We start from the raw sequence: 12,990 nt of genomic DNA on the forward strand, positions 1-12,990 counted from the left end.
GTCTGGAGAGCAAACAATTCAGAGTAAAAGAAGGTAAAGAACCACCACTTCCGAAAAAAAGTTTTATTTAGTATTTGAGTAAAGACGCATGAAAATAGAATAGAAAAGGTAGAAGTGATTTTTTGGGTTTAATTCTGATTTTTATTAGCCTAATATAACAAGAGACACTGTCACAAATGAGAATATGGACCAAAAAAGGGCTACTCTTTGAAGAAAAGTGTCGCAGGTTTGTACTCACATAAAAAGGAGTACTTTCTCTCATCATAGAAACTAGGATAAGCTAGAAGAAGGATTCCTCAAAGTCTGACCCGGGAGAAGATTTGTCTATAATGACAATAGATGTTAGGCTGTTAGATGAGGAGATTTTTAAATAATCAGATGTCTTTGAAAATCCAATCATTAAGACACATTCATTAAGATTCAATTGGCATTTTAAGAAATAGCAGGTGAAGAACCAATTTTCATGAATGTGCTTATCAATCTAACACTTGATAGCATAAAGGTTGAAGTGATTCAAAGGAAGAGAAAAAATGAAGCTGGAAAAGAGACCTTGTCAAAATGATTTCACATATTAAAATTCTAGGTACATGTGATTATATTCTAGGGCAATAAAAAAGAAATCATTTTTAAGACTGAAAAAAAAAACTTAAAGAGAGCAAGTTAGTTGGTACAAGCAGCATGTATTTATAAAGAATAAATCTTGTCATACCAATTTCTGCCTTTAAAAAAGACATTATTACTAGACTCTGTAGAAATGTTAGACATAAGCTACTTCAAGTGCATTGAATATACAGTCTAGGGCATTATTAGGTACATATACATTTACTGGAGAACGCATATAAATGTAGGAGGAAACTGAATTACACAGTGAGCAAAACAATCTTTCTATTTGTGGGATGAGAAGAACATAGTGGGCAATGGCTTAGAAAGTTGATTCAGAAATCACAGTGACCTTGGCAAACTGGAGACATAGTCAAACACAAACAGATGAAAGTACAAACAAAGTGAGGTCAAATGTAAGTTAGTCCAAAAAGAGGAAGAAAAGCAAGTCACAAACAAATTGTAGAGGATTATATAGAAATAAGCCAAAAAGCATATATAGTAGTCATAAAATATAGCAGCTGCCCAAAGTTAATCATAGTGTGCTGTAATCATTAAAGTTATAAATCATTAAGTCATAAATTATACATAGAAGGCAGAATTTAGAGTCAAATTTAAGAAAGAAAATTCAAAGTTCACTAAGAAGTTAAATATCGAATAACCTGTAACACACACAAAAATAAAATTTTGACCATGAGAGAACTACAGATTTAAAACCATGTCATGTAGGATTCCTAATCAAAAATTTTCAGTCTTCCTAAAAGTCTTTAAAAAAATGTTTTAAAGGGGAAATTCTTGGGTATTGAATTTTTAAGATCCTACAATAGAATTTAAAACATTGTAATTTGTAACCATAATATATTAGCATATATTTACATCTATGAGATATATACATTACTCACTATTATGCCAGTAAGTGCAAATAAGTACTTAAATAAATCAATTTTAATGAGTTCAATGATGATAAATATGATGCTGCTTGATAGTTGAGGTATTTGCCATTTTTTGATCACGTACTAAGTGCCATAGCTTGGGCAAGGCACTTGGAATACCAGTGTTGCTAACCTTAAAAGCAATCTCTATGCTAAATTGTGGTTAATTATATCCCTGTTTTACAGATGAAGATATTGAGTGGGTCCCAGGGAGTTAAGTAGCTTGCCCATGATCACACAGCTAATAAGTTGCAAAGCCAAGATGAGAACTCAGCTCTTAGCCAATGTTCAGCCTCTTTCCAACATGTCAACTATATCTGGGAAAAAGAGAGGCAGCAACACGAAATGATTTAGAAAGAGTGGGCTGGTTAAGATTAATTTCACAGGAAGACTACATGATTGTAGAGCTTGCAAGGCTAGAAATACTATGACATGACCTGGAAATGGATAAAATGTAAGTTCAGTAAAAATCAAATAATGAGAAGAAAGCATTCATGCTTCTCTGATTTATTATCATGTTTAAAATTAAAATAATATAAACATGAAGAAGGTAATATAGAAATGAAACTATAAAATTTTTCTAGCAATCTATCTAGTGAAACTAATTGGTCTGAGAGTCATACTTCTAGTTGGCTAACTGATTCAGCCCAACTTACCTAAAATAGCAAAGGAAATTTTATATTTTTCTATGTTAGATCCTATTCTTTTAAGTTACTTCAGAATCTGAATAATTTAATGCCATTGAATTTTCATGATTGCTTTTAAAGTCTAGAATTGCTAAAAAAAAGAAACTGGTTTTAGAAAATAATTTAGGGACTACTTCTTGAGTGCTTTCTATTTATCAGACACTGTATAACAGAAAGCAGGATTGTTTCCAACTAAAAGATACTTTGTAGGGAATTAATTTCTTTTTAAAAGTATTGCCTAAATTCTCATCAATCAGATAACATAATTTTGTGATAGATAGTTTTATATAGCTGAAAGTTACTTTTAAAATCATCTTTTCCAACTGCTCTGTTTTATAGATACAAGAAATAGATACCTAAATGAACAGTCATCTCATAATTTTTGAGTTAAACACCAAATCTAAAGTTTTTAGTAGAAATCATTGTAGAAACGTAAGTTCCTAACAATTACTACACTTCAAATAGAAATAATTTTGTAAATGATGAAACAGTTAGTGAAAGAAACTAACAACTACATAAATCAAACTCTACACTTAATTTTAGCCTAAACATTTCCTTAAATTTTGGCCTAAACTTGCCTACAGCATAAACTTCATAAAATAGAATGGCTAAATCATTAGATAATTGTCATTCTAAAGAGTAAAATATTTCTAAGGAAAAATTTTAAATTTAATTCATCAGCCTTTTTTGCACAATGATTATCACTGCAACTAAATCATCTTTTAATGTGCTGAACAGAATGAACAGCTCTGATGGGCTTGTTAATTCTTAACTTCTGCCCAGAGTAAATACAAAAGATTTTGCAAGGCTCTAAAGAGCAACCCTAGCCATGAGGAGGGGTTACCAATGGTAATCTAGGTCATGGGCTGGGAGAATATTGGACCCTCTTTAAATTAAATATATTTGGGAATCACAAAGAAGCAAATTGTGCAACGTGTCTTGAAACTGCCGATGTACTGAAGTAAGGGGTGGCAATTTACATGGTAATGACGTAGAAGTCTTTTTTTTCTTTTAACTAAAACAGGTCACCCACACACATTTTTACTCTACCCCCTCATATAGTACATTTACTACATTAATGTGATTTCCTTCCTGACCTCTTGTTTTCAAGAGAACTTGGTCCAGGAAGACGTATTCAGACCTCCTAATGACCAGACCACCACTCTCATAAACAGTAAATTTCCCCGACTTCACTTTCACTTTTCACTTTCATGCATTGGAGAAGGAAATGGCAACCCACTCCAGTGTTCTTGCCTGGAGAATCCCAGGGACGGGGGAGCCTGGTGGGCTGTCGTCTATGGGGTCGCACAGAGTCGGACACGACTGAAGCGACTTAGCAGCAGCAGCAGCAAACTGTTATTACGAATTCCCATGAATGGACATACACCTATTGCTTCTTCCAGCTTTGGAAATTTCTCCTTTTTTTCTAAACTTTTTATTTTGTATTTAAATATAGCTGGTTAACAATGTTGTGATAGTTTCAGGTGAACAGAAAAGGGGCTCAGCCGTACATCTATGTGTATCCATCCTCCCCCCAAACTCTCCTCCCATCCTGGCTGCCACATAACACAGAGCAGAGTTGTCTAAGTTGAGTCACTGAAAGACAGGGTGCCTTTTTTCTTTTATCAAGGTTAAAAAAATATGGAGAAAAGTAATGTTCTAGAGGAGAAAAAAGAAAAGGAGACAGAGAAGGGAAGAAATAAGAGGAGGAAAAAATATCCTGTTACTTGAATTCTACAAACTGCTAACAGTTAAAAATGCTTATTTGGATGTTAACTCCTGACATTCCCTGGGGTGATGAAGAGTTAATTGTTTTATTCTGGTATTGGTTATTTGATACCATTTATTTTAAACCTCTTCTTCACTTATTCAAGATCATCCTCAGCTAACAGGAAGAGGGAAATACATAATGTTGTTGCAAATTGAACTCAAATTAAGGGATTGATTATTTCAAGAGAATATTCTTGGATGTTTTGTGCACTGAAAGAGCAAAATATTGATTGTTCAAAGTTGACAGTTTCAAAGTTTCAAAAATTTGTTTTTAAAAGCTAATGGCCTGGGTATAGATGTTGAAGTCAGTGAGTAATAATAAAAATCCTACAAAAGAAATGGTTAGACATTTTGTAGAAAGAAAGACAAATGAAAGAAAGAAGTATCAGCACTATATTAGTTGCTCTGGATGGTACACCAATACGTAACTTTGGAAAAGAAAGGATTGTCGAGTTAGAATATTATTTTCTAAAATTGGTGACTATGTTCCTTAAATTATTAAAAATCCCAACAATAAAGTCATTTTCCGTAAGTGACTGGTTTTCTACCATTAATTAACTGGATTAATTAATAACTAATTAGTCAATCAATCACTATTTTTAAAATAGCAAAACAATGATAGAGTCTTCAGGGATATATATTAGTTATAAATTATTGCTACTCCCAACGTACACCAAAGATTCTCTCAAAAATATGTCTAGTTATCCAAATTTACCAATAGTAAAATTATACGTCCTCTAGAAAAATCGACTGTGTGTTGTCTTTAAATAAAAAAACAGGCCTTTTATTAGTACATTATTATTTTCTTATTTTTATATTCATATAAATTTTGAAGACTTGACCCCTAATGAAAGTTACTAAAACCTTCAACTAAAGGTCTTTCAGGAGTGTTATTTAATTTCCCCATTCACATGCAAATCAGAGAACCTATGACCTAATGATTACACTATGAACATTACATGAAAAGAATTGCTGTCCACGGGACTACATAACTCTCATTTTACTTTCATTTTTAATGTACAGAATAAGAAAAATTGGACATTTCTTTATTGTAAAGATATCCTAATACATATCTTTGTAATACTTAAAAGCAATTGAAACATCACAGTGAACTGAAATTGAAAACAGATGTTAAAATGTTTAAAATTAAACTTAAAATTAAACTACTGAATTGACTGCATATTTTGCAAATTGTCTTTGTGTCTGTCTCTGCTTAAAGGCCAGAATGAATTGCAGTGAAAATCAGTCTTTTAAAGAGAAAGTGCTTTTTAAAAAAATGATGTTTACATGGGGCTGGTGCACGGGGATGATCCAGAGAGATGATATGGGGTGGGAGGTGGGAGGGGGGGTTCATGTTTGGGAACTCATGTACACTTGTGGTGGATTCATGTCAATGTATGGCAAAACAAATACAGTATTGTAAAGTAAAATAAAGTAAAAAAAAAAAAGTTGCTTATTATGATAAATGACCCCCAAAACCACTAAATATATCTATGAAGCACCATCACATTTTTAGCTGTTATTTTCAGTCCTTGCATTTTATAAGCAGAGTCTTCTGCTCAGCTTCTGGGCAGACACAAGTTTGTGGGGGCAGTAAAATGCCCAGATGCTTCTTAAACACTCAAGGTGAGACATACAGCTATTTCATAAGAATACTATAAGGAATCAAGGCAAAGTCCTATGTAAGAAACAGAAAAAATTAACACTGAAGACCAAGACTGGCTCCTGTCAGAGACTAGAGCCCCTACTGATGTTTGTTAACTACCTTCAACTAAGGCCACCAGCTAGAACCCAAGGCATCTTAGTACTCCCCACCTCTGACTACTTTTTTCTCTTCTTTTCCTCATCTTGCCATGCAAATTTCACCAGAGAAAATGCTTAGGACATGATAGAATGACTACAAGGAATAAGAAAAAAGAGAAGTCAAAGGAGAAATGTGTGATTTTCAGATTTCCAGACTGTACATTTAAAACTTGCAAATCTGTCTCACAGTGTCTTGTGGCACACTGTCAATGGTGTCAAAGACCACACAACTTCTTTATATTGAACTTGTCTCTTTATAAAATGCAGTAGATAAAGAAAATGATGAGGAATAATTAACAAAACAGATTGTGAATCATTTAACCAACATAAGATGGTAGAATCTGATGACAAAATTTAGGACTGTACGTTTCTTGGATTAATTTTTTCAACTAGTCTACATCCTGTCAATTCTTCAAAGCTACATGAAATCTTACTTTACAAACTTTACCAAAAAATCCCATCTTGTTATACCATACAGTTGCTATTTACATACTCTTAACTTATACACTGATACTTTCTTGATTAAAATCATTAAATAGCTCCTCATTGCTTCTTGACTACAGTACAAAACTAAAAATACAACATATATTCTTTTCTACCACTTAAAAATCTTTTCTATGTCATTCACATTGTGTGATTGATCCTAAGTGATTTCTTTATTGTCTCTGTTTTATATCAATGAATTGGAAAGAATAGTAACTGTGACCTCGCATAAGCCATAGGTGATAATTAATTCTCTAACTCTTCCCTTCCTTGTTTATTGAAGGCTGTTTACGTTCCAAGGACAATGCTTAATCCTAGAATAGAAATAAGACTGAGAACACAAACTTGCCCCCCAAACAGCTTACTCTTGAAAAGCCTTTCAGGTTTATTCTTAAGAAGAGACATGATATCTATTTTCTACTCTCAAATTGAACAATAAAGAATAAGAAAAAGAACCAAAGACTTAAGAAACTCAAGACCTGGAAGACCCAAGGATAACAAAAGCCAAATCATATATATTCCTCTCCGGCAGCACTCCCAGGATGAAATGTGATCACCTGTTAAAAGCACTTTACAAAGTAAAAAATCCTCATATCATCTTTCATTTCCCAGATGAGTTGACCCACACCTTAGAAGCTACTTCAGATCCAACAACCTCTTAAGAGAAAAAAAAGATTAACACTTCTTCACCAGCCAATTTTGGCTAAAGGACATAGTGATCAACACTGAACAAATTAACTAGAGAAAACTGTAAATATCCATACTACGTGTGACAACAAAGAACTAAACCCTGAGCTCTCACATTAATGGCTTTAAGAAACCAAATGCTTTCTGAAGAACACATGAAAAACAGATATTTATGATAAAGTACATTTTTAAATAAGTTTAGTTTAATACTGAATTACAAACACTTAGGACATCACATTTAAAAAAATAGTGAATTAAAAACAGAATCCCAAACACCCATGAATTATAAATGTATAGCTACTATCACACGCAATAGGAAAACCAAAATATAATTACTAAAAGGCAGAGAAAAAAAAGTCAAGAGTCATACCAAATTTATATTAAAGTCACAAGGGTTTAAAACTCAGGAAAAATAAAATTTATCAAGAGTTCCTCATCAGAATCCAGTGAATCACTCAGCTCACCACTGTTCCTTCTTTTCCAAATCTTGAATATGAGCAGCTAAGAAAAGGTGAGCCACAACAAAATTAAAGCAAACAAACTTCTGACTGCTAAAGCTTATATATAGGATGGCTGGAAACAGGATTGCCATGTCCAGGCCCAAGTTAGCAAAGTCCTTTTTTAGGGAGCTTAATCTTTTTCTTCAGGCTTGAAAACCTTGTGCTATGTCTGGGAAAATAAGTACTCCACTACCTTGATACTGGATTCCGTGTTTCTTCCAGACCTAAGATAAGAGACTTTTCCTTATCTCCTCTGAAGAAAAGACATGGCTTCAAAGTCCAGGAGACAGGTTAAATTCTAATACCAATAGAATTAGAGGTCTTGCCAGATCACCTGACTTAGGATTAGTATAGGTTGAAAAAAAAAAGTACTAGATACTTTAATTCAATTTAAAAAACTTCAAATTAACACATTTCCTTAGTAGATATACCCCTATATTTCGATGAATTTCAAGATGAAATTTGACAGCCATTCTTTGACATACTTAATATATTATACTTCAAAATATCATACCATATTTGACATAACCAGCAGAAATACAATCCAAATTTTATTATAGTTCAAGTCATATGTCATTGTTTTACTTCAGGGATTATCTATACTCTCAAACCAATGTGAGGAAAATTCTCATTAAAGGCAATTGAAACTAATTTATGGCTTAAGCATATTTTAAGTAATATTTACATGTATAAATGGAGATTCCCAGGTGGCAAAGTGGTGAAGAATCCACCTGCCAATGCAGGAGGCACAAGAGATATGGGTTCAATCCTTGGGTTGGGAAGATCCCCTGGAGAAGGAAATGGCAACCCACTCTAGTATTCTTGCTTGGAAAATTTCATGGACAGAGGAGTTCAGCAGGCTACAGCCCATAGGGTCACAAAGAATTAGACACAACAGGTCAGGAAGCAACAGTTAGAACTGGACATGGAACAACAGACTGGTTCCAAATAGGAAAAGGAGTACGTCAAGGCTGTATATTGTCACCCTGCTTATTTAACTTATATGCAGAGTACATCATGAGAAATGTTGGGCTGGAAGAAGCACAAGCTGGAATCAAGATTGCCGGGAGAAATATCAATAACTTCAGATATGCAGATGACACCACCCTTATGGTAGAAAGTGAAGAGGAACTAAAAAGCCTCTTGATGAAAGTGAAAGAGGAGAGTGAAAAGGTTGGCTTAAAGCTCAGCATTCAGAAAACGAAGATCATGGCATCTGGTCCCATCACTTCATGGGAAATAGATGGGGAAACAGTGGAAACAGTGTCAGACTTTATTTTGGGGGGCTCCAAAATCACTGCAGATGGCGATTGTAGCCATGAAATTAAAAGACACTTACTCCTTGGAAGAAAAGTTATGACCAACCTAGAGAACATGTTAAAAAGCAGAGTCATTACTTAGTCAACAAAGGTCCATCTAGTCAAAGCTATATTTTTTCCAGTGGTCATATATGGATGTGAAAATTGGACTATGAAGAAAGCTGAGTGCTGAAGAATTGATGCTTTTGAAATATGGTGTTGGAGAAGACTCTTGAGAGTCCCTTGGACTGCAAGGAGATCCAATCAGTCCATTCTAAAGGAAATCAGTCCTGAATATTCATTGGAAGGACTGAGGCTGAAGCTAAAACTCTAATACTTTGGCCACCTGATGTAAAGAACTGACTCATTGGAAAAGACCCTGACACTGGGAAAGATTAAAAGCAGGAGGAGAAGGGGATAATAGAGGATGAGATGGTTGGATGGCATCACTGACTCAATGGACATGAATTTAAGTAATCTCCAGGATTTGGTGATGGACAAGGAAGTCTGGCGTGCTGCAGTCTATGGGGTCACAAAGAGTCAGACACAACTGAGCGACTAAACTGATCTGACGGAACTGACTAGATATCGCAGTTTCTCTAAAAACTGGGCAAGTCAATAAATGAAGAAATGTGTAAAATTTAATGAGAGAATATCTTTCAAGTGCTGTGATCTCAGAAGAGAGCAGCAAAGGACACCAATTTGATTAAATATCAAATAACCTTATATTAATACCCTTAGTACAATTATTATGGGATAACCAGAGACCACAAGAGAGTTTCTTGATCCTCTGGTTTTGTATGTCTAATGTATTCATCATTATCCATTCATTCATTTAGTCATACAACAAGTTGAGTACATTTTACCACATACCTGATACTTTATTATGCAATGGTGAAGTAAATTGACATGGCACCAAATCTCATGATACCTCATAGGAGATTGTTATGACATCAAATATGAATGAATCAGGACGTTCAGTGTATTAAGACAATTCAGTAATCAATCACACAACATATAATTACAAATTATGTTACAATATATAATTACAACTTTATATAAGAAAAGCAGGGTATTTAGCTAGAAAATAATTGTGGGGAGCAAAATTTAGATTTGATGGTTCGGGACAGTCTGAGGAAATGATATTCAAGCTAAGATGGAATGGTACATATTAATGAAATGGGTAGTAAAAGAGGAAAAGTATTCTAGCCAGAGGAACACCATGCATGAAGACTTTGCCTTAAGAACTGATGCTACCTTCCAGGGATGGATTGGTGGGATAAAACGGTCCTGAACAAGAGAGGAGTATGACATGAAGAGATCTGAGATATAGTCAGCCTCCAGATCCTATAGGAGTTGGTGGTTTTGTTGTTGTTCGCTCGCTAAGTCAGGTCTGATTCTTTGTGACCTAATGGACTGCAGTACACTGGGCTTCCCTGTCTTTACTTTCTCTGGGTGTTTGCTCAGACTCATGCCCATTGAGTCAGCGATGCTATCCAACCATTTCATCCTTCAGCAGTAGTGAACTGCAAACTTCCAAATGTACAAACTGGATTTAGAAAAGGCAAGGGGAACCAGAGATCAAATTGCCAACATTTGCTGGATCATAGAGAAAGCAAGAGAATTCCAGGAAAACATCTACTTCTGCTTCGTTGGCTATGCTAAAGCTTTTGACTGTGTGGATCACAACAAACTGTGGAAAATTCTTAAACAGATGAAAATATCAGACCACCTTAACTATTTCCTGAGAAACCTGTTGGAGAAGGGCATGGCAACCCACTCCAGTATTGTTGCCTGGAGAATCCCATAGACATAGGAGCCTTGAAGGCAATAAAGAAACCTGTATGCAGGTCAAGGAACAACAGCCATAACCAGACGTGGAATATCGGCCTGGTTCAAAACTGGGGAACAAGTACGTCAAGGCTGTATGTTGTCACCCTGCTTATTTAACTCACATGCAGAGTGCATGAGTGTGTGCTAAGTCACTTCAGTCGTGTTTGATTGTTTGTGACTCTATGGACTGTAGCCCATCAGGCTCCTCTGTCCATGGGATTCTCTTCCCAACACAAGGACTGAACCTGCATGTCCTACAGTTCCTGCATTGCAGGCGGATTCTTTACCACTGAGCCACCAGGGAAGCCCATATGCAGAGTACATCATGTGAAAAGCTCCAGTGGGAATCAAGATTGCCAGGAGAAATATCAATAACCTCAGATATGCAGATGACACCACCCTAATAGTAAAAATCAAAGAGAAACTAAAGAGCCTCTTGATGAAAGTGAAAGAGGAGTACGAAAAAGCTGGCTTAAAACTCAACATTCAAAAAAACTAAGATCATGGCATCTGGTCCCACTTCATGACACTTCATGGCAAGTTCATGTCAGTCACTCAGTTGTGTTTGACTCTTTGAGACCCAGTGGACTGCAGCACCAGGCTTCCCTGCCCATTGCCAAATCCTGGAGCTTTCTCAAACTCATGTCCATCGAGTTGGTGATGCCATCCAACCATCTCATCCTTTGTCATCCCCTTCTCCTCCTGCCTTCAGTCTTTCCCAGAACTAGGGTCTTTCCCAGTGAGTCAGTTCTTCAGAAAAGGTGGCCAAAGTATTGGAGTTTCAGCTTCAGCCTCAGTCCTTCCAATGAATATTCAGGACTGATTTCCTTTAGGATGGACTGGTTGTATCTCCTTGCCGTTCAAGGGATTCTCAAGAATCTTCTCCAACGCCATATTTCAAAAGCATCGATTCTTCAATGCTCAGCTTTCTCTATAGTCCGACTCTCACATCCATACATGACTACTGGAAAGTAGGTGGGGAGAAATTGGAAACAGTGACAGAATTTTCTTGGGCTCCAAAATCACTATGGACAGTGACTGCAGCCATGAAATTAAAAGATGCATGCTCCTTAGAAGAAAAGCTATGACAACCTAGACAGCAAATTAAAAAGAGACATCACTTTCCTGACAAAGATCCATATAGTCAAAGCTATGGTTTTTCCAGTAGTTATGCAGGGACCATAAGGAAGGCTGAGCACTGAAGAACTGATGCTTTCAAATTGTGATGTTGGAGAAGACTCTTGAGAGTCCCTTGGACAGCAAGGAGATCAAACCAGTCAATCTGAAAGGAAATCAGCTCTAAATATTCATTAGAAGGACTAATGCTATATCTGAAGCTCCTATAGTTTGGACACCTTGGTGTTGGAGAAGACTCTTGAGAGTCCCTTGGACTGCAAGGAGATCCAACCAGTCCATCCTAAAGGAGATCAACCCTGGGATTTCTTTGGAAGCAATGATGCTAAAGATGAAACTCCAGTACTTTGGCCACCTCATGCGAAGAGCTGACTCATTGGAGAAGACTTTGATGCTGGGAGGGATTGGAGGCAGGAGGAGAAGGGGACGACCAAGGATGAGATGGCTGGATGGCATCACTGACTCGATGGACGTGAGTGAGTCTGAGTGAACTCCGGGAGTTGGTGATGGACAGGGAGGCCTGGTGTGCTGCAATTCATGGGGTCGCAAAGAGTTGGACACGACTGAGCGACTGAACTGAACTGAATTGGACTTCCCTGGTGGCCCAGAGGTTAAAGCATCTGCCTGGAATGTGGGAGACCTGGGTTCGATCCCTGGGTTGGGAAGATCCCCTGGAGAAGGAAATGGCAACCCACTCCAGTACTCTTGCCTGGAGAATCCCATGGAGGGTGGAGCCTGGTAGGCTACAGTCATGGGGTCACAAAGAGTTGGACACGACTGAGAGAATTTACTTTAATGGGAAGAGTCAATTCATTGGAAAAGACCCTGATGCTGGGAATTATTAAGGGCGGGAGGAGAAGGGGAAGACAGGATGACATGGTTGGATGGCATCACTGACTCAGTAAACATAAGTTTGAGCAAACTCTGGGAGATCGTGAAGGACAGGGAAGCTTGATGTGCTGCAGTTCATGGGATCTCTAAGAGTCTGACATGACAGTGATTGAACAGAAACAGCAATGTAGAGCTTCTCCATCTTCAACTGAAAAGAATATAATCGATCTTATTTCAGAATGACCGTTTGGTGTTATCCATGTATAGAGTTGTGTCTTGTGTTGTTGGAAGATGGTGTTTGCTCTGACTAGTGTGTTCTCTTGGCAAAACTCTGTTAGCCTTTATCCCACTTCATTTTGTACTACAAGTCAAACTTCCCTGTTACTCCAGGTACCTCTCGAATTCCTACTTTTGTATTCCAATCCCCTATGAT

This window comes from Capra hircus, chromosome 2, assembly GCF_001704415.2.
Source record: "Capra hircus breed San Clemente chromosome 2, ASM170441v1, whole genome shotgun sequence".
NCBI classification, from domain to species: Eukaryota; Metazoa; Chordata; class Mammalia; order Artiodactyla; family Bovidae; genus Capra; species Capra hircus.